Source organism: Dromiciops gliroides, chromosome 3, assembly GCF_019393635.1.
Source record: "Dromiciops gliroides isolate mDroGli1 chromosome 3, mDroGli1.pri, whole genome shotgun sequence".
NCBI classification, from domain to species: domain Eukaryota; kingdom Metazoa; phylum Chordata; class Mammalia; order Microbiotheria; family Microbiotheriidae; genus Dromiciops; species Dromiciops gliroides.
The window spans coordinates 74,653,961-74,681,555 of record NC_057863.1 but is presented as its reverse complement, the minus strand read 5'-3'; the positions used below and the strand labels follow the sequence as shown (position 1 = coordinate 74,681,555).

At 36.0% G+C, this 27,595-nt stretch overlaps 1 protein-coding gene and 1 non-coding gene across 2 annotated transcripts in view; one reads left to right on the top strand and one right to left on the bottom strand.

Annotated features, from left to right (window-relative positions):
- The window catches only part of SPAG16 (sperm associated antigen 16), a 1,175,972-nt gene that overhangs the window by 631,080 nt on the left and 517,297 nt on the right, over nt 1-27,595 (top strand). The window lies entirely within an intron of this gene.
- LOC122752440 lies at nt 10,284-10,405 on the bottom strand. The gene has a single exon (XR_006356178.1). It is a non-coding gene; the product is annotated as a U6atac minor spliceosomal RNA (small nuclear RNA).

Here is a 27,595-nt window from a genome sequence, read left to right as displayed (position 1 = left end):
GAGAGTGTTATACCTGTATTGACAACTTCCTGCCGATTTCAACTGAATTAGTGCTCCACCAGGAAAAGAATGATAGATGTGGCCATTGTGACAAGGTCAATTCCAGAGAAAAGAAGTAATAGCCTTTGGACTCTTGGGAAATAGAAAAGGCCCCTTTTGTCATATGCATCATCTGGAAACCTAGAAGCAGCTGTTGAAGAAGAGCTACCTCTAAGGTTGTTAATATCTTCAGCAAGCAGGTGCTTTCAATCAAAGGGGACTGAATTGCCCTGCATAGACACTTAAATGTTCCCTCCTGCCTACAAGTAACACTTCCATCTTAATTTAATTGGTCACTATCTAATCATATTTCCTGAATGGATGGAAGAGAAAGTAGCAGGAAGATATAGGGAAAAGGTCATATAAAAATTTGGTGCAGAGAAAAAAGTGAAATGTTGGGAGTGGGTGTTAATAGTTGTAGTGAGAGCTTTGCATTTAAAGACATACATGATTTCATGTGGGTAAATTATGCATCAAGGGTGACCTCTAAAAAGGAAAAGACTTATTGCTTACTTATAGAATAAGCAACAATAGAATGGGGCTTATTAAATTGCAAATGCAAAGCCTGGTATTTATAATGGAAACTTCCTAACTCATTCTATATTTCATGCTCCTCTTCATGATTCATTTTACACAGTAAAGGTAAAGAGAAAAATATTTTGAATTAATGATTTAAAAACACAGTAATATTGTAATAGTATTACAACACTCTGGGGCACATATTGGTTCATTAATAACTGTCTTATGCAGCTAAAAGGCTCTATAAGACCCTCAGTCCACATTCTTATGCTTCAAATAGCACCCAAGGTATATATGAACAAACCAGTAAAATAGCTTGAAATATGGTCTTGTAATGTAAGATACAGCAAGATATTTTAATTGGCTTTATTTGTTCAGATGTGCCATACTTTTTATGACACCTTTTAGGTTTTGGGGGCAAAGATAATGGAGCTGCTTGCCATTTCCTTCTCTAGCTCATTTTATAGATGAGGAACTGAGCCAGACAGGGTTAAGTGACATGCCCAAGGTCACATAGATAGTAAATGTGTGAGGCTAGATTTGAACTCAGGAAGATGGGTTTTCCTTACTGCACAGCCAGTACTCTATCCACTGCGCCACCTAGCAGCCCATTGACTTTGTTACAATTTATCAAAACATTTGCTTGATCAATTGTTACTTTATATTTTATTTATTTATTTATTTGCAACAAACATTTATTTTATTTTTTCCAGGTACATGTAAAGGTAGTTTTCAACACTCATTTTCATAAGATTTAGTGTTCCAAATTTTTCTCCCTCTCTCCCTTTCCACCCCTCTCCACAAGACAGCAACCAGGTTATATATGTACAATCCACAAGTACTCCATTTATCAGGGCTTTCTATGGGCGTGGATAGTATGCTTCATCATCAGTCCCTTGGGATTGTCATGGATCATTGTATTGCTGAGAGTAGTTAAGTCATTCACAATTGTTCTTCAAATAATACTGCTGTCACTATGCACAATAGCCTCCCAGTTCTGCTCACTTCACCATGCATCAGTTCATATTAATCTTTCCAGGTTTTTCTGGGATCATCCTGTTTGTCATTTTCTATAGCACAATACCATTCCACTACAATCATATACCACAGCTTCTTCCATCATTCCTCAATTGGTGGACATTCCCTTGGTTCCCAATTCTTAGCCATCAAAAGGAGTTGCTATAAATATTTTTGTACAATTTTCCCCCTTTTCTCTTTTTTGTGATTGTTATTGCTCACTGTTTCCCTCCATCCTATCCCCTTCCCCATGATATTTACTCTATTATCTACCTTCTTTTACCCTATCCCTCTTCAAAAGGGATTTGCTTCTGTCTGTCCCCTCCCCCAATCTGTCTATCCTTCTTTTGCCCCTCTCTCTTTATCCCCTTCCCTCCTATTTTCCTGCAGTGTTAGATTACTCTACCCAATTGAGTGTGTATGTTATTCCCTCTTTGAGCCAATTCTGATGGGATTGAGGTCTTTGAGCCAATTCTGATGAGTGTTAGACTCATTTACTGCCCAGATTAAATAGATTACTCCACCCAATTGGGTTTGTGATTGTTATTCCCTCCTTGAGGCAACTCTGATGAGTTTAAGGTCTTTGAGCCTATTCTGATGAGTGTAAACTTCATTTGCTGCCCTGCTCCTCCCCCATCTCTTTCCCTACTCCATAAACCCTTTGCTGTTTCTTTCATGTAGGATTTCACCCCATGTTACCTCTGCTCTTCCCCCTCTCCCAGTGCATTCCCCTCACCCCTCAATTTAACCCTAAATATGTCATCATGGGGCAGCTAGGTGACACAGTGGACAAAGCATCCACCCTGGATCCAGGGGGATCCCAGCCAAAACACAGCCTCAGACACAAGATGACAAGTCACCCATTGCACGACCCCAGGTATTTCCCCCAACTCAAATTTTTTATGGTTCTCTAGGGTCTTCTATTTGAAAGTCAAATTTGCCATTCAGTTCAGGTCTTTTCATCACAAATACCTGAAAGTCCTCTTTTCATTGAAGTCCCATTTTTTTCCTCTGAAAGATTATGCTGAGTTTTGCTGGGTAGGTGATTCTTGGTTGTAATCCCATTCATTTGCCCTCTGGAATATCATGTTCCATGCCCTCTGGTCCTTTAATGCAGAAGTTACTAGATCTTGTGCTATCCTGACTGGGGCTCTACAATACTTGAATTCTTTCTTTTTGGCAGCTTGAAATACTTTCTCCTTGACCTGAGAGCTCTGGAATTTGGCTATAATATTCCTAGGAGTTTTCCTTTTGGTATGTCTTTCTGGAGGCAATTGGTGGGTTCTTTCAATTTCTATTTTAGCTTCTGCTTCTAGAATTTTAGGGCAATTTTCCCTGACAATTTCTTGGAAGATATCTAAGCTTTTTCCTTGATTGTGGTTTTCAGGTAGACCCATTATTTTCAAATTATTTTTCCTGGACCTATTTTCTAGGTCGGCAGTTTTTCCTAGAAGATATTTCACATTTTAAAATTTCATTTGGATTTGCTTTATTATGTCTTGGTTTCTTATAAAGTCACTAGCTTCCATTTGTTCAATCCTAATTATTTTCATCTGAGTGCATTTGTACTTCCTTTTCCATTTGGCCAATTTGGCTTTTCAAGCTATTGATTTTTTCTTCATGTCTTTCCTTCATCACACTTATTTGTCTTTCCATTTTTTCCTCTACCTCTCTAACTTTATCTTCAAAGTCCTTTTTGACTGCCTCTATGGCATGAGATCAATTCATATTTTTCTTAGAAGCTTTAGATATAGGGGCCCTGACATTGACATCTTCCTCTGAGGGTGCACCTCAATCTTCCTTGTCACCAAAAAAACTTTGTGTGGTCCTCACCTTTCTCTGTCTGCTTATCTTGCCTTCCTTTTACTTGACTTTTAGCTTCTTAAAGTGGGACACTGTTTCCAGGCTGCAGTATCCCAAGCTTCAGAAGTCCCAGGTGTTATGATTTAAGGAGGATCAGGTTCTTCACTTGCCTGACCTGTTCCTTGGTCCATAGATGACTCCAGACCAACTTGCTAATCAACCAGCTTTGTGTGTTGTGATTGTCAGCTCTGAGGAGCCTGTGCCCCTCCCCAGCCTGGGCCACTGCTACTGGAGCCTACCTCCTGGTTCCCAGCAGGGGTGAAAAACCTAAGTTCTGCCTCAGCACCAGCATAGACCCCTATAGTCTCCCACCTGCCAAGGGCTCAGGCCTCTCACCAGACTGTGAGCTTAGTTCCAGATGACACTGGCACTTCAGCTGATTCAGAGTCTTGGGGGGGGCGTGTCTCTTTCTCTGGCAAGGCCTTCCTGGGACAATTTCTGTGTCAGGGTAACTGTGAGGTTGGGTTCCGCTCCTGTCCTGTCTCAGCAAAGCAGCTCCCTCCTTCTGACCTTCCAAGACATTTTTGGTTAGAAGATGAATTTAGCACATTCTTCTGTGGGTTTTGCTGCTCCAGGACTTGTCCTATGGCATTATTTCTTTACATTTGATTTCAATGAGATGTAGAATAGGTTGTGCCCCAATCCCTGAATTGACTTAAATGTATAACTTGGAGTCATTGGAAATAAAAACCTAGGGAAGCATAAACACTAGGGGAAAAAGTAGAAAGTAGCATATCAAGGCCAGTAACTGTCATCTCCATAACAGCAGTGCACAGTAAATAAGCAATATCCAGTATATATGTCTTTTTATGAAGAATAATATTTTAGCACTAGAAAATAAATCAGATTTCATAAAGGAGTTCTTTTTATGATATAAAAACAAAGAACTCCATCACACCATATATGTCATTTGTGAAAAATGCCTAGAGCAAATTTCTCACTTGCAGTAAACTTGATGTTATAGGTCCTTTTTAAAAATACTTTAATAATATTAGGCTTATAAATATTAACTCTATAAATGCTAAAATCATATTTGACATTTGTTATTCATCAGATGAGATTTGAAATGTGAATTAGATGAATTTGAAATATGGAATGCTACTTGAGATATGTATGATGTGTATAATATAGCTTTTGACCTTAACACTCTACTGAAAATAATCATTCAAAGTTTCATAGAAATATCTTAATTGCCATATCAAATTGCTTTTTCTCTATCCTCATAGTCCTTGAGCTTTCTGAATATTTTGTCACTGTTGACATCTTCTTTTTCCCTTAATATCCATGACACTATTTTCTTCTGGCTCTTGTTCTGCTTACGTGGTTGCTTTTAGTACTAGGTCATCATCAAAGTCTTGCCCACTATTCATGAGTGTCCCGAAAGTCTTCCCTGAAACCTCATTTCCTTAGTGATCTCATCCATCTCTATGGATGCCATTTCCCTTAGAATCACAATGTATAAGACCATGGCTAACCAAGAATCCCTTTTACAACAATCTCAAATAAATACTCATTCAGTCTTTGCTAGAAGAGTTATAGTAGTGGGAGAGAGAAAGGAAGCAGTAGATTAACTCCTGAGGCAGCCCATCCCACATTTGGATAGTTATACAGTAATTTTCACCAATGGCTCCAAGAAGCTATAGCATGTGCAGTGGCCACATTCTACTAAAACCATCTTGACACATGGCTAAACAAAGTTGAGGGTTGCCAATAGGCCTCAAACCTGATGATGAGTTAGGGGGATGTCTATCAGAAACATGTGAACACTTCTCCTGGCAGAATTGATGCATGAGAATGGCCAGGAAGGCAATGGAAACAGGTGCTTTGGAGTGCTTATCACTTAGTCAAACATCAAAGACACCAAGGTCATTGCCATTCATCTTGAATGCCACTGGACTTTGATGATTCTGGAAGAGAAATGCTGATGACTTTACACAACCCTGCCTCACTTAAAGCTAATTCACATTCATGTCAACACATGACCCATCATCCACTATTTTACCCCAATAGCATGATGTCATTGGTTCTCTTCAAAAATGAAGGATGAACAACAGTACTCTTTGGAGATGCTTTCCTTATGTGGCTAAATCTGAGAACATATTCCACTTTGTGATGGGACCAGCATTGCCCTGACACAGCTTCTTCCCTCTCCACAACATGGAGAGGCTTGACCTGAAAGAATATAAAAACTATCCCTACTTCCCTGATCTAGCTTCATGGTCATCTAAGTACATAAAATGTCTCAGTCATATGAAATCTAGGCCACTTGGACTTGTTAGATTTCTGAAGATCACAGATCATACCATCTCTTTTACCATCTCCTGCCCTGATTACCAGAAGTGTTCCATATAGGGACAAGGAGGCCATATAGAGAGTAACTATGTGGAGGCAGCTAGGTGGTACAGTGGATAGAGCACTGACCCTGGATTAAGGAGTACCCAAGTTCAAATCTGAACTCAGACTCTTGATACTTACTAGCTGCATGACCCTGGGCAAGTCTCTTAACCTCAATTGCCTCACCAAAAAAAAAGACAGAGTAACTATGTGTAGCAATATACTTATTGTGTTAGAGCAAATTACATTCCCTTTTATTTACCATTCAGTGTTTCATGAGTGCTTCATTTTACCCCAACATTGAACCTGGAGTAAGAGAGTGCTGGGCACTAAAGCTGTCCACAACATACCTATTGCTAGTAGTTTTGCACTGTTGGGCCAACAGAATAAGTTGAAGTGTTCTCTTATGTATGACAAATAGCCTTTCACATACTACTCTTATGCTCACTCTGAGCATTATCATCACTGTTCTAAAAAAAGTTGCTTTAATTCTTCCTCATATTTACGTCATGTTCTCACATTCTTGCTCACACTCTTCTGTAAATGGCCCATTTGGTCTATTTTTTCCTAGAATATAATACCCAGCACTCAGCCCAGTATTCCAGATTTAGTCTGCTTAGGTTGCTTTCTTCTAGATACTGTACCTCTCTTAGAATAGAAGTAGCTTTTTTGGACAACGAGTGACACCATTGAATCATAATCATGCATTCAGTAATTTAACACTACTTATCAAGTACCTTAAGTTCCAGGCATGATAAATTCACTAAATGGTATGTTTCACTTCAGAGGTGCTGTTATCTAGTCATACCTTCTTCGTCCTGTATTTGTGTAGCTGATTTTTGGAAGCCAATTGTAGAACTTCATATTTAACACTTTTATATTTCATATTATTCCATCCAGCCTATCATTTTACCCAGTCAAAATCTTTATGAATCCAAAGCCATACCTATACTTATGGGTTTTGCAAATTCTCTAAACATTACAGGTATCCATCTATGACTTCATCCAAGTTTTTTGTTTTAATTTGAGAAGCCCAATGGCAATGCCATTGGCATTGTACTAGATATCTCTATTTATGTCTATGAATAAATGGATGAAAAAATTTTAAAAACCCATTTCTTAAGCACTTACTCTTTTCCAGGAACTAGAGTACATGTTCTGGAATTACTTTCCCTATACTCACCCTGGCATGCTGGGTCCAAGATTTACTGGTCCTATTCTGAACCTCCATCTAGTATGTTCCAGTATTGATGAACCAGTTGATATTATCTCTATATGAATTAACCAGTTAAACATCAATTAGCAACAAGGGGCACTCCATCAAAAGTAGTAGAAAGGACTGAAGTATAATACCTTCACTCAAATCTCGGACACACTGTCACACAAATACATATAGTCCAGAGGGAAATGGGCTCAAGCTTAGCATATTTGTCAAAGGGTTAATTCTCACTCCCAGAGTAATTCCCTCTCAAAATCTTGGATGGAATAGCTCCAACCACTTGGACTGCTATTATAATCCCAGCTTCAGAACTGATCTGTTGTTTTTTAAAAATTTAAATCCTACAAGGCATGACTGAATCTCTTCAACCAGGCACAGCATACTTCCAGTCTCATTTCATACAATTGCTTGAGATATTTCACTACTTCCAAAATAATTGAGGACTTTTTTATACTGAGTTTATTCCTTTGGTTATTTAGTAAAATGGAGATGTCTAGAAATTATTCTCCCCTATTATATACCTTTCATTGATTGATTCTTTTGCTCAATGAAAGAGAAAGTTTCCCTTGATAGGGGTATTGGGATTTAGGGCAATTTATTAATTACACTAAATGGGATAGGGTTGATTATTAATTCACTTGAAAAACCCAGCCTTCTGTGTTCCATTGGAATGAAGGTGAATCCTGACCTTTACACTCAAAATTAGAATTCAAGAAATATTTGTTATATTCATTCCATGAATAGTTCAAGGAGATTTCAGTAAGAACTTGTCCTCATACTGTGACAGTAGAAATGGATGGGAGATGAGTAAATTTATGAAGGAAGTACCCTAAATTTGGACTGGACTCACAATGATTTTGTAACCATTCAGCACATTCAATAACATAGAATTTGGAATATAACAAATGGATCATGGTTATTACCCAGATGGGGACAGCATAAATTTAAAAGGGCTTTTGGAATTCTAGGGTACTAATAGGTACACTTTTTAAATGTTAGTTCATGTAATGCAGGATAAATAGGGAAGCAAGGTAAGACAGTGTAGAAAAAAATAGACAAAATATGGAGGGCTTGTTGATGGTCATGGTGAGAAGACTGGGAAAGGTAAGTTATTAATGAAAAAGTAGAAGAGGTAGAAAGTGAGGAGGTTGCTGCTGAAAATGGGTTAGCTTGTACAGTTCTGATTTCTGAGGGATAGCTATATTTAAAAACAGTTCAAGTGTATTGTATCAGAATTGAGATGCCAAAAGGTAGACTGGGTGCCCTTTTGTTTCATTTTAGAAAGATTCAGACTGTACAAGACAATTTTAGCATATATTCATGAATATTTATATACATATATAAAATGCATATGCTTGTATGTACATACATAGATATTTATAAATATATATGTTGAAAGAATAAAAAAAAGTGAAGATGGAGAATAGGTGCTGGGTGCTAAGATATCTGATGTTTGCAACTGAAACTATGCTTGGTTATTTTCCTTGCCTGTAGCTTTTAAGTGTTATATATCAAACAATGATAACTTTAGAATCAGGATAATGGAATTATTTTTTGACAGCCTATTTGCCCTTAATTTTTTGTTGGAGTTGTATTTTGATGCTAAATTTTTCTTTAAAAAAATTGTTTGAGTTAAGAATATAACAGTTCCCTCCTTCCGTGTCTCCCCACCCCCCACACACCTTGAATGCAGAAGAAAGCAACTGAAAGAAAGCAACAATTTAGAATACTCTTCTCTGCCCAGAGACAAGCTCTTATGTAATGCTTGAAAGGGCTCTTCAGCTAGAAGAGCTAGAAATGAGACTATTTTGAAATGGGGTACGCTGAACTACTGTTTATAGAAGATAAATAGAACAATGCTATAACCTCAAATAAATAAAATAGAAGCCTACTTCATGCTTGAAAGTGTTTAGATATAAAGAGATCAAGAATTCATTTCTCTTCCTCTAAATGACTATGGGAATAAAAATAATCTTTAAAAGGATTAAAATGAGTTATTTATCATCATTTATTTGATATTTTTCATATTCATAAATGTCATAAATATTGAACATCTATAGCTGCTCATGTTGATAGCACAGCAAACAATTTGAGCATTGTTTTTCTTGGCTATAAATATGTGGCTGTCAATGTCATTTTGGAAAGATTAATTGCAATTATCTATGCATAAATCTTTAAAGAAGTAGTATTTTAGCTTAGAAATATAAATCATATTTACTTTTATTTCAAAGCTTATAACTACTATCAAATAAAGTAGACACATTGGGCATCCTTATTTCCTTGAATTTTTGGACTCTGACCACTTTTCTCTGAATGCACAATACAAAAGCTCCTGATGGACACTTGGTTGAAGAGGAAATACTATGAGCTATTCCCTGGAAATTTCTTTGCATACTAATCATAGTGCATTTTTGGACTTATAGCCATTATTCTCAAAACAACTTCATTTGACATATAATATTATATATACAATAGTATGTATAAGTATGATACTAGTATGGAGCCAACCTCCATATAAAAACAATAGTTATAATTTCATCCTAAATAGTCACCTTGAATTGTCAACGTCATATGTGTATGTAGATATATATGTGTGTATGTGTATATACACATACATGCATACACATACATATATACATATATAATTGGTAATTAATAAAGTTGGTATTCATTCTTAAAATGTTGGTATAAAATAATCACTAAATTATTAGTAAAATTGGTACCATTCTTAATAATGTTTCTCCTTCACCTTCTAAATACAATCAGTCATGTCTGTCTCACACCAAAATAATAAAAGCTAATAACTAATATTTATGTAGTACTTACTCTGTGTTTGGCATAATATTAAGCACTTTACAATTCCAGTATCATTTGATCTTAACAACCCTGGGAGGTAGGTGCTGTAATCATCCCCATTGTACAGATAAGAAAATTGAGCAAACAAAAATTATATGCCTTTCCAGGGTTACAAATCTAATACATATCTAAGGCTGGATTTGAATTCAAGTCTTGTGTCCATATCCACTGTACCACCCAGCTTTACTAAACACTGAAATATCATGCTGTAGTAGAAAAGTGCTGTTCTTTGAGTTGGAACAAATCAAGTTGCTAAATATTATTTTTTGGTATATTTTTGAGTGAATGGAGCTACTAAATGAGCTGTTGAGGATAACACCTAAGTTGTAAACTTGGGTCACTAGGAAGACTGTGGTGGTCTCAACAATAATAGGCAAGTTAGTAAGATGGAAGGGTTTTGGGGAAAAGATAATGTGTTCATTTTTGGACCTGTTGAGCTAAAACATGGTAAGATGCCACAGAGTCAATGGCAATGCCATAACCATTTTGGGGTCATAAAGTACTACAAAGACTTCTTCCATCTTTATGGAAGTACTAACATTTTTTTTCTTTCATCTTCTTTCAATAGCTGTAATGTGGACAAGTTTATATACAAATTTGTTTTCTTAATTGTCTAATAACTGGGCTTGGATCACCCATTGGGATTTTTGCCTCTCCCTTTTATTTTTAAATGATTAGCTGTTTTGCAAATTAGTTGAATATAATAAATATTCAGGTGCTTTCACTTTAATGTCATATGAGATTAAAAAAAAACACCTTAGTGATTTGCCCAGAGTCACACAGTTAGTAAGTGGCAAGTGTCTGAGGATGGATTTGAACTCAGGTCCTCCTGAATCCAGGGCAGGTGCTTTATCTACTTTGCCACCTAGTTAGTTACCCCCACTGACTGACAACTCTGTTGCCAATAAGAAGTTCTGAGCTGCAGTTCCAAGGCTTAAAGGAATGCTTCTCATGAGTCATAAGAGAGCCGCAGCCCTATTTGCAGTTCTGATGTGAAGAGGAACACTAGGACTTGTGGTTGTAAGAAATCAGGTGACCTAGTCACAGTTCCAAGGTTGAGAGGAATACAAGCACTTGCAGCTTGGTAGAGGGGCCTTTTTGGGTAAAGACCAGGAGAGCAGTGACCACACTTCTCCATGGATCATATCACCTTAGAAGTACTGAAAACTTACAGATCCCCAGAACTAGCTATAAAAATAGTAGCACACAGAAAGGATGAAGCTTAAGACAGTGCCTCCTCACCTGTAGATAAGCAGAGCTGAACTTTAAGAAACAGCAAAAGGGAACTTGATCACAAGAAGCTATTATGATGGAAAGGAAGACCAAGACATAAACTCAGAAAACAGCATTGTGAAAACAGCTACAAGCAAAGCCTCAAAGAAAAATGCTAACTGGACCAAAAGCCCAAGAAGAATTCCCTGGAGGATTAAAGACACTGATAAAAGGGGTGGAGGAAAAATTGGGAAAAGAAATGAAAGTGATGCAAAAAATTATGAAAAAGAATTAACAGCCTGGTTAAAGAGGCACAAAAAAATATACTGAAGAAAATAATACCTCTTGGAAATGATCCCAAAAATGCAAACTCCCAGGAGTATTAGAGACAAATTCTAGAAAAAATGTTGGAAGAATTAAGAAAGAAACCATTCAAATAACATGGAGTCATAGTCAGGATCACACAGGATTTAGCAGCTAGAATATGATTTTCTGAAAGGCAAAGTGGTTAGGATTACAACCAAGAATGACCTACCCAGCAAAACTAAGTATAATCCTTCAGGAGGTGGTGGGGAAGAAATGGATATTTAATGAAATAGAAGACTTAAAGATCAAAAGACCAGAGCTACATAGAAAAATTGAAATTCCAACACAAGACTCAAGAGAAATATATAAATGTACATATGAAAGTATACTCCCAAGAAACTCAATAAATTTAAACTCTTTATATTTCTATATTGGAAGATGATACATATAACTCCTATGAACTTTATTATTTTAAGGCAGTTAGAAGGAATCTATATAGAGGGCATGAATGTGAGTCTATAATGTTGGAATGATCTAAAAACATGTGAAGTGGTGAGAAAGAGGGGTGTGTACAGAGAAAAGAGAAGGGAGAGGAAGAATGGGGACACTTTTCTTACTTAAAAGAGACATTCAAGGAAGAGCTTTTGTGATGGAGGGGAGGAGAGGACAATGCTTGAACTTCACTCTTATTGATTCAAAGAGGTTCAAAGAGGGAAGAATACACACACTCACATACTTAGTTGGATATAGAAATCTGTCTTATTCGATAGGGAAATAGGAGGGGAAGGGGATAAGAGATACATGAATGGGGAATAATAAAAGGGAGGACACATTAAGGGAGACAGTGGTCTCAGACTTTTGAAGAGGAAAAGGATACAAAGAGAAAGAAAAGGAAAAAGTCAGAATAAACTGTAGTAAAGAGAAATACAAAGGTAGTAATCATAAATCTGAATGTGAATGGGATGAGCTCACACATGAAAAAGAAGCAGAATAACAGAATGGATTAGAAACCAGAATCTAGCAACATGTTTGTTTGTTTATTTTGGGGTTTTTTTCCCACAAGAAATACACTTGAAACAGAAACACATTCACAGAGTTAAAATAAAGGGTTTAAGTAGAATTTATTATGCTATAGCATGTAGAAAAAAAAGGAGGGTTAGCAATCAAAAAGCAATCAGACAAATCAGAGACCTAATTAAAAGAGGTAATCAGAGAAACTACATTTTGCTAAAAGGTAACCATAGACATTTAAGCAATATAAAAATATATAGCATGTTTCTCTGATAAAGGCCTTATTTCTCAAATATATAGGGAACATGGCCAAATTTATAAAAAAATAAGAGCTATTCCTCAATTGATAAATGCTCAAAGGATATGAACAGGCAGTTTTCAGAAGAAGAAATCAAAACTATTAATAGAAACATGAAAAAATTCTATAAATCCATACTGTAAGAGAAATGCAAATTACAACAACTATGAGGTACCACCCTACACATATCAGATTGGCTAATATGACAAAAAAGGAAAATAAGAAATGTTGGAGAAGCTGTGGAAAAATTGGAACACTAATGCATTGTTGGTGGAGCTTTGAATTGATCCAACCATTCTGGAGAGCAATTTGGAATTATGCCCAAAGGGCTATGGGACTTTACGTACCCTTTGACCCAGTAATACCACTACTAGGCCTGTATCCCAAAGAGATCATAGAAAAGGGAAAAGGAACCACATGTGCAAAAATATTTTTAGTAATTCTCTTTGTGATGGCAAATAATTGGAAATTGAGGGAATGCCCATCAATAGGAGAATGGCTAAACAAGTTGTGGTATATGAATGTAATGGAATCCTATTGTGCTGTAAGAAACGATGAGCAGGAGGAGTTCAGAGAAACCTGGAAGGACTTACATGAACTGATGCTGATTGAGAGGCACAGAACCAGGAGAACATTGTACACAGTAACAGCATCATTGTGTGATGAACAATGGTGATAGATTTGGCTCTTCTCAACATCCAGAAAATGAATTGTAGATTATGAATGCAGATTGAACCATACTGTTTCTACTTTTGTACTTTTGACTTTTTTCTTTTTTGAGGTTTTTCCTTTATGCTATGATTCTTCTTTCACAAGATAACTAATGTAGAAATATGATTAATGTGATTGTACATCGATAATCTATATCAGAATGCTTTCCATCTTGGGAAGGAGGGAGGGAAGGAAGGGTGGGAGAAAAATGTGGAACTAAAAATGCTATGAAAACAAATTTTGAAAACTATCCTTATATGTAACTGGAAAATAATAAAATACTTTTTAAAAACTCTGAAAAACCACCTCACATTTATCAGACTGGCTAGCATGACAGAAAAGGAAAATGACAAATGCTGAAAAATTGGAATAATAATACATTGGTGGAGTTGTGAACTTGCCCAACCACTCTGGAATACAATTTGGAACTAGGCCCAAAGAGGTATAAAACTATACATACCTTTTTTTCAACTTTTTTTAAATCATAAAAGTATTTTATTATTTTCCAGTTCCATGTAATGATAGTTTTCCACAATTGTTTGCATAAAATTTTGAGCTCCAAATTTTCTCCCTCTCTCCCTTCTCTCCTCCCTTCCCACGACAGAAAGCATCTGATATAGGTTATATAATTCTTACCTTTTAACCCAGCAATTCCACTACTAGGTATATATCCCAAAGAGATCAAAGAAAAGACGGAAAGGGTCAGCTAGGTGGCACAGTGGATAAAGCACCGGCCCTGGATTCAGGAGGACCTGAGTTCAAATCAGACCTCAGACACTTAACACTTACTAGCTGTGTGACCCAAGGCAAGTCACTTAACCCTAATTGCCTCACTTAAAAAAAATAAAAAGATGGAAAGACCTATTTCTAAAAAGAAAAAATATGTATATAGCAGCTCTTTTTGTAGTGGTAAAGAATTGGAAATTGGGGGAATACCCATTAGTTGAAGAATGGCTAAACAAATTGTGGTATATAATTGTTATGGAATACCCATCATGCTACAAGAAATCATGAGCCAGGTGGCTTCAGAAATACCTGGGAGACTTATAAGAACTGAAAGAAAATAAAGTTAGCAGAACCAGATGAACATAGTACATAGTAATATAAATGTAGTAAGGGGGCAGTTAGGTGGCACAGTGGATAGACTACTGGCCCTGGATTCAGGAAAACTTGAGTTCAAATCTGGCCTCAGACACTTGACACTTACTAGCTGTGTGACCCTGGGCAAGTCACTTAATCCCAACTGCCTCACTAAAAAGCAAAAATATATATATATATATATATATTAGAAGAAATGTAGTAAGGATAATCAACTATGAAAGACTTAGCTACTCTTATCAAGACAATGATCCAAGGCAGTGCCAAAGAACCTATGATGAAAAATGTCATCCACCTCCAGAGAAAGAACTGATGAACTGTGAGTACCTATTGAGGCCCACTCTTTAACGTTTCTTTATTTTTATCTGGTTTTTATTTGTGTTTTTTTTCCAACATGAATAATATGGAAATTTATTTTATAATATTTCACATGTATAATTAATATCAAATTGTTTGCCTTCTGAATAGAAAGTTGGGGCAGCAGGGAGGGAAAAAGATTTGGAACTCAAAGTTTTTTAAAAATGGATGCTAATTTTTTACATACAATTGGGAAATATTTAATGAAATAAATTTTTTAAATCTTTTTTTTAATCTATTTTTTTAATGGTAGGCCTCCTAGCTATAGGCTTTATGACACAAGTGTTAGGATATTATGGTGATGACTTTATTATGTCTTTATTGCTGAGCTGCTAAAATAGCAGAGGGACGTATGATAACTTAAATCATGAGCTATGACTATAAAAGTAAGATTTTTATAGTCAGATTAGGTGGCCCAGACAATTCACACCTCAGAAAATCTATCTCCATGTGAGAAGCAGGATGGAGGAGGAAAACGAAAAGAAGCTGAAATCTCTGTGTTTCCCAGTGAGAAGAGGGAAAGAATGTCTGAAAATATTCCACTCCGTTCTCTCTTATTTTGGTTATTTATTTATTTTTTTGTGGGGCAATGGGGGTTATGTGACTTGCCCAGGGTCACACAGCTTGTAAGTGTCAATTATCTGAGACCAAATTTGAACTCAGGTCCTCCTTAATCCAGGGCTGGTGCTTTATCCACTGTGCCACCTAGCTGCCCCCAGTTCCTTCCTTTTCTTTTAAAAGGAGAGGGTAATAAAAGAGAGAGTGGCTAGCCAAGCTTTACTCCATAGCAAACATGTGCTGGTTATATGGATCAACATGGATTTGGATAATCATGGGCAAATTTTAACTGTGATAATTTTAACTGTGTATTATTTGTATGTGCAAAGATATTTGTAATATGATAGTTGCAGTCAGTGATTAGTCATCTGTCATTTTTATGAAGAATAGCTATTTTTTGTTGTTTGATCTTCTCATATGATTTTGTCCTTCAGGATATTTAGTATATGCTAAATTTTTAAGCATTGCAGTGACATATTGTACATTTTCTATAATTTAACAATGACCATTGACCAATAAATCTGGTCTCCTTAAGGATTATATTTATATAGATTTGTTTGACAATGACCTGATATTCTATCATTATCATAAAAATCCCTCATTTTCTGAATACAGATGTATATGATTCAGACTTATTATCATTACTACTATTTTGCTGTTATTCATTTAATGTATTATAGACAATTGGATAGTTAAATGAAATGACTACTTCTCATAATTGAAAAATAATATTGTAAGATATTATAGCTTTCTAGAAATTAAAAAATATATTTGAAGAATTGCAATAGCAGGCAGGATAAAAAGGACAACATGTGCCTCGCTTTCTCTGATATCTTTTTTAAAAAAATGTTTCTCTAACTGTACTTTGAAAGCTTTTCAGTCTCTGCAGTTTGGAGAGTGTGTGTTGTCTTAATGAAGACATCTATTAAAAATATTATTCCTAAATTTTTATTGATTAGTGTTATATCTGAAGAACAACAGTTCTTTCTGCGATGATTCTCTAATTTTAGAACATTTCGATGTTGAATTCTCAACAATAGTTTGAGGTTTGAATTTGTAATACATTGATTTATCATATATTAATTTATAAAATATACCAGCTTCATGGCTTATAATTCTAAATTACCTAATTGTGCCTTTCTAGTATATGAAAAAACTGCAACCTCGTATAGTTTCTGCCACTTTGCTGAATAATCTGCATCAACCCAATAAGTCCAATTTTAATCGTGCTTAGACATTAGTTAATTTATATGATCATCCCCAAATAAACAACTTTTGGTTTTGGTCAACAATGTTATAGCCAATAGTGTATATCTGTTATGAAGTGAAGTTTATGTGTTCCTTTGAAAACTAATTGGAGCAGCTAGGTGGTGCAGTGCATAGAGCACTGGCCCTGGATTCAGGAGGACCTCAGTTCAAATCCGGCCTCAGACACTTTACACTTACTAGCTGTGTGACCCTGGGCAAGTCACTTAACCCCAATTGCCTCACAAAAAAAAAAAAGAAGAAAACTAATTGTTCATATTATTTACTTAGTTGGCTCACCATATATCTTAATGTAAATCATGTGCATCAAGGGAATGATAGTGTTGTGTTATAATTCTTTTAATAGCCAAGAAAACATATTGCCAGCTCTGGAAGTTGAGACAATTAGACCGCAGTACTGACCCTACTTCTGGCACTTACTCACTTTATGAAACTGGGCAAATACCTGTTAAGGGCTAAAATTCTAGCTAGTCTGTCTAAAATATTTAATGAGTGGTCGCCAATAAATTATAAGCTTTAGCAAGAGTTAGACTTTTAAGCGTTTATTAAGGAGAATAAGAATTTGGTAAAGAGAGAGAGAAAGGCCTAGATCCCTATCTATTAAAGGGAGAGCACATTTCTAGCTCCGCTCTCCACCAGAGTCCAAAGGAAAGAGCCCGAGACTGAGCACCAGTCTCTTCCTTCCTCCTCCCACTAGCCCTCGTCACTTCCTGACTCCTGGTCTTGCCCTCAAAGACCTTCGCTTCATGGGCAGAACTCTTCTACAGTAAGTCTCCAGCAGGTGGCATCATTCCAATCGTTACATACCTTAACCACTCTGTACGTGTATAAATTTCATTCTAAGAATACTCATCAGGCCAGCTAGGTGGCGCAGTGGATAGAGCACTAGCCCTGGATTCAGGAGGACCTGAGTTCAAATCCAGCCTCAGACACTTAACACTTACTAGCTGTTTGACCCTGGGCAAGTCACTTAACCCAAATTGCCTCACCAAAAAAAAAAAAAATACTCTTCTCTCATAATCATTTAAAACATTGACTTTTTTTTGCTATCTATTTAATTTTTAGGGAACATTTCTAGGTTTTGTTTTCAATATAGATTTCCAGAACCTTTAGGTTTTTCAGCTCTTCAAACTTCAGATTTAAATATGTAACTCCTTAATTTCAGTTTTTGTTTCATATAATCTGTGTAGCAATTATTTCTTAAAATTGTCCTGCATTAATTTGCAATATATAGTTATGTAATTTGGAGCTGAGGATACCTTTGAGAAAAAGCAATTTGAAGTTATTGCCCCAATATGGTAGGTTCTTTTCAACTGTGTTATGATTCGTATCATGAACATATTAGTAGTTTCATATATAGTGGTCAGTGCCATCTCCACCAAAGCATTTCTGGCAGGTGTTACATTGGTATTTTTAAATTTTTATTTATTGTACTTTTGTATCATACCAGAAGTGTTGCTAATGTCATCCAGTCTATGCCCCTCCATATCAAACTGTTAACTCTTCCTCTGTGCTGATTAGGGCCAGCTTCCAACCCCATGCTGCTTAATCAATTTCATATATTCATGATGGCAATCTCATCATCCTGGTTAGCGTGGTAACTTGAACGGAGTTACCACCAGAGCTCAAATCACCAGCATTTCAAGGTCCTTGACAGGGTTCCATGGACACCATATTGGTTTCAGGTCCCATAGATTCTCTACTCCCTATCACTCTGCCTGCTATGCCATTGCTTTGCTATTGTTCCTCTCCTCATGACATGGATGAAGTTGGGATGTTGGGAAGGTCATTGTTGTTTTTAATTTAAAAGGATAGGTAATAGGCACAAGAGTGCTCCTGGAGACAAGTAACCCTGGGCAGAAAAAAGTAGGTTTATTTGGGCGATGATTTACTGAGGAACTGAGTCAAAAGCTGAAGTTTCATTTGGTTTAACTGATTAGAGGAATGATCAGTAGAAGATTGCCTCTAGATTCCTGCCTGAGGCTAGAGGCTTTACTGTTATATTCCAGAGTACTTATAATCAAAATAAATCCAGGGAAGGAGTTAGTTAAATGTGACTTCAGATGTCTTTTATGAGATATTTTATTTTTTCCGTTACATGTAAAGATAGTTCTCAACTTTTGTTTATACATGCTTTACAATTTCAGATTTTTCTCCCTCCCTCCCCTCCCTCCCCCCTCCCCTAGACAGCAGGTAATCTGATATAGGTTATATCTATATATCTCTATACATATACATATAGATCAGATGTCTTTATGTACTTCTTGAGCAGATGTCAGATCTAGCAAGTGTATATACACACAAGAAAGTCAATGTATTATGAGATCTAATTCATTTAATCTTTTAAAATTGTATTTATTATTAGTAAATCATATTTATGTGGTGCTTTCCAAGTATGTTTTAATAGATTGTGGAAACATTAAATGCCATTCATAGATGAAGAAACTGACACTAACAAGAATTGGTGGTCCTAATCAGAGCCAGGTCTTGAGGCCAGATTTATTCTTTTCTTTTCTTTCATTCTTTCTTTCTTTCTTTCTTTCTTTCTTTCTTTCTTTCTTTCTTAGGGCAATGAGGGTTAAGTGACTTACCCAGGGTCACACAGCTAGTAAGTGTCAAGTGTCTGAGGCTGGATTTGAACTCCAGTCCTCCTGAATCCAAGGCCAGTGCTTTATTCACTGTGCCACCTAGCTGCCGCTAGACTTTTTTGATGTTAAATTTAGTGTCCTTTCCACTCTACCAGTCTAACTCTCTTAATTTGGAAGCATGGTTTCTGTCTATATAACACTATGCTGTAATATTGCAGAAGAGATAACAGCACACCAGACTGAGGAGCCTTATATAAAATGCATTGCATATTCAGCTGATGCATAGTTACACAAAAACACATAATTGGGGATCAGAAGTAAGTGGAAATTTCTCCTTTTCATATACACTACTAGGTGGGTAACATCAATGGGCACTCTTATTCAGGACTTCTACACGAATAGAAATATGAACTGGAATCTTAAACTGTTGTTAACTGTTAATGGATTCTAGTTGGAAATTAGATAAGTTGGTTGGTCATTTTGTATCAAAGAAAAAGCTGCTGCAATGAATGCTGACATACATATCAATGCTTCTCATTTGGATTCAAGCTCCTGTGGCCTGCAGCAGTCTTTGAAAGTGGCATTTCCTTTTTTTTCCCCTCTCTCATTCTAAGAGTTCAAAAAAGTAAGGTTTTGCATAAAATCTCAAGTTGTCAAATGATTTTCTTTTTCTTGACACAGTGGAGTACTTGTCTTTTATCATGCATGTATGTGTGTGGGGGGTGGGGAGGGGTGCCCACACACACATACTCTGTTCAAACAGCTTACTTTCTTTGATCAAATTCAGTTAAAATATGAACACAAGTCACATAGCCCTTTAACAATGGCTCTTCCATACAAAGTGTCTCCAGGGCATTGTATTGAAGTCAGTAGCTACTAAATTGTCTTTGTACCTTCTCAAGATGCTTAAAAAATATAATTCAAGATAACATCCCTCTTCTTTTTAGAAATAAGAAGTTTTCTTTGCTTCCCTCTTTGCATAATTTTCCATATAATGCATTGTTAACAATTTGATTCATTTGCATTCTTTATTGTAGTTTTAGTTAGAGTTCCTAAATTCTTTATACAAGGAGTCTTCAAACTATATATGGTTTAGGGTTTAGAGATACATTTGCAATTCATTTGTCAGAACTGGGAGCATGGTGTTTTTAAAAAATTTTTTTTTCTATAGTAGAAGAAAACTAAAAATGGCCAAAATCTATAAGGCATTTTAACTACATATAAATGGTACTATTTGACAGTATTTTATCATTACCTATAAAAAAAGTCCATTCCAACTTCTAATTCAATAGGAAAGCAAAGAATCCTCTCCCATTTGTGACAATGACTACTCTAACTTCAACATCAGGTATCCAAGCATCTGTGAGGGTCAGTCATAGACTCACAGCATCATAGAACTGGATGGAATCCTAGAGGACATGGAGTCAAATCAAACTTGAAGGTGATACCATAGGTAAATTAGGAGAAGAAGGCATAGTTTACCTCTCAGATGCATGGAGAGAACAATTTGTGACCAAACAAGAGATAGAGAATATTATGAAATGCAAAATGGATGATTTTGATTACATTAAATTAAAACATTTTTGTACAAACAGAAGCAATGGAGCCAAAATTAGAAGGGAAGCAGAAAGCTGGGAAATAATTTTTACAACCAGTGTTTCTGATAAAGGCCTCATTTCTAAAATATATTGGGAACCAAATCAAATTTATAAGAAAGCATGTCACTCCCCAATTGAGAAATGGATAAAGGATATAAACAGTTTTCAAATGAAATCAAAGCTATCTATTGCCATATGAAAAAATGCTCTGAATCATTATTGATTAGATAAATGCAAATTAAAACAACTCTGAGGTAGCACTTTACACCTATCAGATTGACTAAGATGACAAAAAAAGAAAAATAATAACTGTTGGAGAAGCTGTGGAAAAATTGGAACACTAATGCATTGTTGGTGGAGTTGTGAACTGATGCAGCCATTCTGGAGAGCCATTTGGAACTATGCCCAAAGGGCTATGGGACTGTAAATACCCTTTGACCCAGTAATACCACTACTAGGCCTGTATCCCAAAGAGATCATAGAAAAGGGAAATGGACCCACATGTACAAAAATATTTATAGTAGCTCTCTTTGTGGTGGCAAAGAATTGGAAATCAAGGAAATGCCCATCAACTGGGGAATGGCTGAACAAGTTGTAGTATATGAATGTATTGGAATACTTTCGTACTGTAAGAAATAATGAGCATATAGATTTCAGGAAAACCTGGAAAAACTTAAGTGGACTGATGCTGAGAGAAGTGAGTAGAACCAGGAGAATATTGTACATAGTAACAGCAAAATTGTGTGATGATCAACTATGACAGATTTGGCTCTTCTCAGCAGTGCAATGATCCAAGGCAATTCCAAAGAACTAATGATAGAAAATTTTTCAACATCCTGAAAAAAGAACTGTGGATTCTGAATGCAGATTAAACCATACTGTTTCTACTTTTTGGCTGTTTTTTTTTTCTTTTTTAATGTTTTCCCTTTGTGTTCTGATTCTTCTTTCACAATATGACTAATGCAGAGATGTGTTTAATGTGATTGTACATATATAACCTGTATCAGATTGTTTTCTGTCTTGGCAAGGGCTGAGGGAAGGGAGGGTGAGAGAAAAATTTTGAACTAAAAATCCTATGAAAAAAATATTGAAAACTATCCTTACATGTAACTGGAAAATAATAAAATACTTTTATGATAACCTTCCCGCCCCCCAAAAAACCCACCTAAATCATCCTTGAATAAGAATGTCCCCAAATGACCTGACAGTCTTTGTGTGATGATCTTTAGAGGGAACTCACCATATTCTAAAGTAATCCATCCTAATGGTGGAGAATTCTAAGACTTAGGGCATTTTTACTTAAATTGAGCCTAAATCTGACTATCTTTCTCATTAAAATTGCTTTTGTTTCCATCTCTAAATTTGATTCTTAAGAAATTCCCATGGTTCTTAAGCTGACTTCTATAGAGTTTTAGTTCTATAATATTGTCAAAGAGAGAAAGAGAAAAGGGAGAGAAAGGGAGAGGGAAAAATAAAAAGAGAAAATAAATTCAGATGAATGGGTGAATGAAAAAAAAAAAGGATTCATTAAGCATTTATTATGTGCCAGGCACTGTTAATAGATATTCATTTAAATCCTCTACTGTAACTATAATATACGATTGTGCCAAGCCTTTGCATTCTTTTCTGAATTCATCTATTTTCTCATTTCCAGGTAGTCTGTAGTATATTCCCATGATAATATTACTTCTTTCCCTCAACTGCTTGTTTTCAACCAAATGCTATCCACTCTGGAAAGCTGAAATCTCTGGTTCTTGGATTTCCTAACTTCTATGTGTTTTCTGGATATACAGTGTTACTCTGTTTCTTATTAATCTGTTTTGTTCCATTTGAATATCCATCCAGAACCAAATTCCAGCCCTAAATTACATCATACAAAGTCTCAGTAATAACTATGAGTTCAAATGTTCCTTCTTGTGCTGGATTCACTAATTCACCTTGCTCATTACCCATAATTTGTAAATAAACATCTGTGGTCATGTATTTTATTGCTAGCTCCTGTCTTAGACTCTATTTCCTATAAATTACTAGGCATTTCTGTAGCTATTCTTCCTCCGTTTTGTAGCTGCTACACTTTATGTTGTGCAGCTGGGTAGATATAACTAGATATATCCCTATCCTTACCCAGTTTTAGTTTAAATCCTCTTTAGAATGATTTACAAGACTCCTGGGGACAGCTAGGTGGTACAGTGGATAAAGCAGCAGCCCTGGATTAAGGAGGACATGAATTCAAATCCGACCTCAGACACTTGACACTTATAAACTGCGTAATCCTGGGAAAGTCACTTAACCCTCATTGCCCCACCCAAAAAAAAAAAAAAAAGCAAAATAAAAGAAAAAAAGACTCCTGAAAAAATGTACATATATAATACATAGGTATAAATGCATGACATATTGTATATATCTCTTACTATCTGTCATATTGTTAAGACAATTTTATTCACCAAGAGTTCATGATTTCTTTATTTTAATATATGGCTGATATCTTGTCATTGTTATCATCATCATCATGTCTTTCTCTTCCTTCTCCTCCTTTTCCTTTTCTTCTCTCTCTTGTCTGTACATGTATATATGTAAATATATATATTATATATATGTATCTGTATAATATCTCTGTTGAGAGAGAGTTGAGAGAGGGAGAGAATGAATGAATGAATGGATGGATGAATGAATGAATGAATGAATGAATGAATGAATGAATGAATGAATGAATGAAGGCATTAGCAGCTAGAAGACCAGTGTAACGATTGGAATGACACCACCTGCTGGAGACTTACTGTAAGACAGCTCCTCCAATGAGGAGAAGGCACCTTAGGGCAAGACATGTGGCTTTTCTTTGGCATCAGGAAGTGACCTGTGCTTGTGGGAGGAAGAGGGGGCGAGGCTGGCACTTTCTCTTTTGTGAGGACTCTGGTGGAGAGTGGAGCTAAAAATGTGCTCTCCCTTTGATAGAGAGATGAATCTAGGCCTTTCTCTCTCTTCACCAAATTCTTATTCTCTTTAATAAATGCTTAAAAGTCTAAACTCTTGCTAAAGCTTATAATTTATTGGTGACCACTCATTATATATTTTAGACAGACTAGCTAGAATTTTAGCCCATTATACCAGGAAAGGCCACCTGCAGAAAGTGGGATTTGAGATAAATCTTGAAAGAAGTTAGGGAAACAGCTGGAAATAAGGAAAGAAAGAATTCTAGATGTGGAGGAGAGCACAGAGATGGAGACAGATGAGTGTACTGTGCAAGTAATAAAAATTGTTGGAGAGTATCAGTGGATTGTATAGTAAATGGAGTAGAGTTAAGACTGGAAAGGTAGGAAGGGCCTAGTTTGTGAAGTTTTAAATGTTAAACAGAAGTTTGTATTTGATCCTGGAAGTAATTGAGGCTACAAGAGTTTGATGAATAGTGGGATGGTGGAGCAGTGTTAGGCTGTCATTGGTCATATATTCACTTGAGGGAAGTCATTTTGGCAGTTTGGTGAAGGATGGTTTGGAGTGAAGAGAGACATGATACAGAGATGCCAATTAAAAGATTACTGTAATAGTACTGGCAAGAGATAATGAGGCCAAAAGTGAGAGTGATGGCTAAGTAAGTGGAGATAAGCGGTCTTATATGGGATATGTGATGGTAGAAACCACAAGATTTGGCACAGATTAGGTATGTAGGATGAGTCTTGAATGAGGAATCAAGTTGCCAGCCAGGATTACTTAGAAGGTGATGGCTCCTTGACAGTGAGTCACCTACCATAGCATTTAAGTAACTTAAGTCACTTCCCCTAATTGAACCTGAGTCATTATCTGTAAAATGATTAGTTTAGAAGAAATTATTTTAAAGTCCCTTTAAAGTTCTGATGTTATGTGATTTTGCTTTTATTTAGAGACTAAACTGTTAATATTTTTGCACCCAGAGGTCTGTCTACTTATCCCAACATTTTATACACATATTGGTTATAGTCTAGTGGTAGGAAAAATTCCTTCATGCTGATTTCATAACTAAAGCTGTGAAATCAAAACTGGATTTTCTGGAAAAAAAGTATGCAAACATCATTGGAAGACAAACATATCCCCAAATGCTTTACTTGTGATGAATAGATGGTAAAAAGATCTACAGTGGCCAACTAAACTATTCCTGAATATGATAAAAGTGAATGTGAAATCATGCAATACTGAAGAAAGGAGCTAAGGATCTTACAAAACTCCTTAAAAGGGGCTAGTGATTCTAAGAGGCATAGGAAAGGAAGGAGTGCTGTTTGGGCTTGGCAGATAGTTTATACCCAAGAAATGAAACAGGAAATGGAATTTCATGTGTGGAGAACAAGTCAACCATTTGGACTGAAACACAGAGTATATGATTGGGGTTGGGTGGGGGATGACCCTGTACACAAAGCTTGGATAGGTAGACTAGAGCCAGCATGTGAAGGACCATAATGATAAACAAAACAGTTTGTATTTTATCCTAGCTCATGGAGGATCAGGGAAGATAATATATATAAAGTGCTTTGTAACTATTAAGCTCTATAAATTGGAGAAATTATTATTGTCATGTGTGTTAAATCAATATACAAGTTTGAATTATATTTCATATTTCTGATGTAAATGGACTTCACCAACAGATATTCATATGCTAGGTAACAGTCACGCAAGCCTTTCCTTTCTCCATGGATATTTAGCTTATTATCAATCAATAATTTTAATAACTTCCACAAATATTCATTAGAACTATCTGGGAAAAAAGGTTAATTTGTTCAGAAAATTTTAAACGTTTGAAATCAGGGAGTGTAATGAAAACACCTTCTCAACCATAACTATCACATCCCTGGTGTAATACTTTTCTTTACCGTTTGAATTAAGTATTTGGTTTTATGTTCATTTTGAATGGCAGGTCATATAGAGTGGGAAATGAGTGTTGATGTGCAGAGCATTTATAAATCGGAAGTTGAACTATACATGTCCTTTGAAGTTATCTTTGCCCTCTAGGACTACATTTGGTGTTTGACCGTTCAATTTATTCAGGGCGGTTTTATGTATAGATTAATAATTTTCTTAAGTAACAGATTATACATTAATTTTGTAGCATTAAAGTAAATGTGCAAATATTAATTTCTCAAGTTCAAATGAGTATCTACCATGTTTTCAAGTTTGTAAAATTAACAGTGAATAGTCCAGGATGACAGATCTCTAATCTGCGGAGATGAACTTTTTTGCAAAGCCCTGATGGTGCTGTCAGTCATAAATGGAGGCTTCCTTGATTACACAGACATATTGTACATTCAATAGTATTACAAACTGTTTGCATTTTATGAGTAAGGATTTATACAAGTCATTGATGAACATGGATTAGTCATGTGTGAAGAGAAGATATTTTATATTGCTAATTTGAAGTTATTTATCTTATGCAAAATCCACTTAATGGCTGGGTTTAAAAGCTGACAGTGAACTGAATAGAAAATGTCTTCTAGTAATAGCTATTATTTTCCTTTTTGGAAATAGTATTTTCTACTTAGAGAAGTTATAAAGTATAAATTAGGCCAATTGCACAATATGTCTATTTAATAATCCATGAACATCAGTTATGCATCTATTAAAAATATTTTGCCTACCATAATACTCTATACATATTGGATGCTTAATATAGTTTGTTGTGAAAAACAAAACAAAAACCATTCTTAGCTCATGGACCAGATTTTTCTCATGGCCTATAGTTGAAGATCCCTGTAATAGAGCATCATATGACAGGTTCCTTCAGTGGCTAAAGTTCTGAATTATGTGCAGGCTATATTACATGTACATATTACCATAGTATATTTATATCCATAGAAGGCAAGCAAAAAAAATGGAACATTTTCATAGAATTTGGGTGCCCCGTGGTCATTTCAAATTCAACATGTTCAAAACAGATCTCATTTTCTTTCCCCTCTTCAGAATTACACTGTTACTGTTGAAGGCAGTTATCTAGGCTTACAACTTGTGACGCCGTTAACTCCTCACTCTCATTCATCCCACAGATATAAGCCATTGTCAAATTGCATCAGTTGTAGCTTCACAACATCTCCATTTTATGTAACTTCCTTTCCATTTACTCAACCAGAGCTCTAGTTCAAGCCTGTATCACTTGTCATGTGGACAACTGTGGTAGCCTTCCAACTGATTGCCCTGTTCAAGCTTTTCCCCAATATTGTTTCCATCCTTCACTAAGATGTCAAGGTGATTTTTCTCACCATGTGACCCTCCTGCTCCAGTGATTCCAATGGCTTCCCATTACCTCCAGATTCAAATATAGAATCTTCTGTTTGGGATTTAAAGTTGTTCCTATTCAGGATCCTTTCTACCATTCTAGTCATTTTAGACCTTACATCTCCCCATGCACCCGAAGATTGAGCTACACTGGCCTACTTGCAGTTCTTTGAAAATGACACTCCATCTCCTATCTCCATATTTTTGTACTGGCTTTACCTTGTACCCAGGAGGCCCTGTCCCCTCACCTCCGCTTCTTAGTTTATCTTACTTCCACCCAGATTCAGCTCATGCACCACCTTCTACAAAGGGCATTTCTCACTACCCTCCACTTCTAGGTCTTCTATTCTCATATTATCTTCCATCTGTTCTTTATATATCTTGTATGTACCTAATAAGTTAAATTTCATTTTTTGCATTAGAATGTATGCTTCTTGAGATCAGGGACTATTTTTGTCTTTTTTATGTTCCTAGCACTTAGCATAACCCATAGTATACAGTAAATGCTTAATAA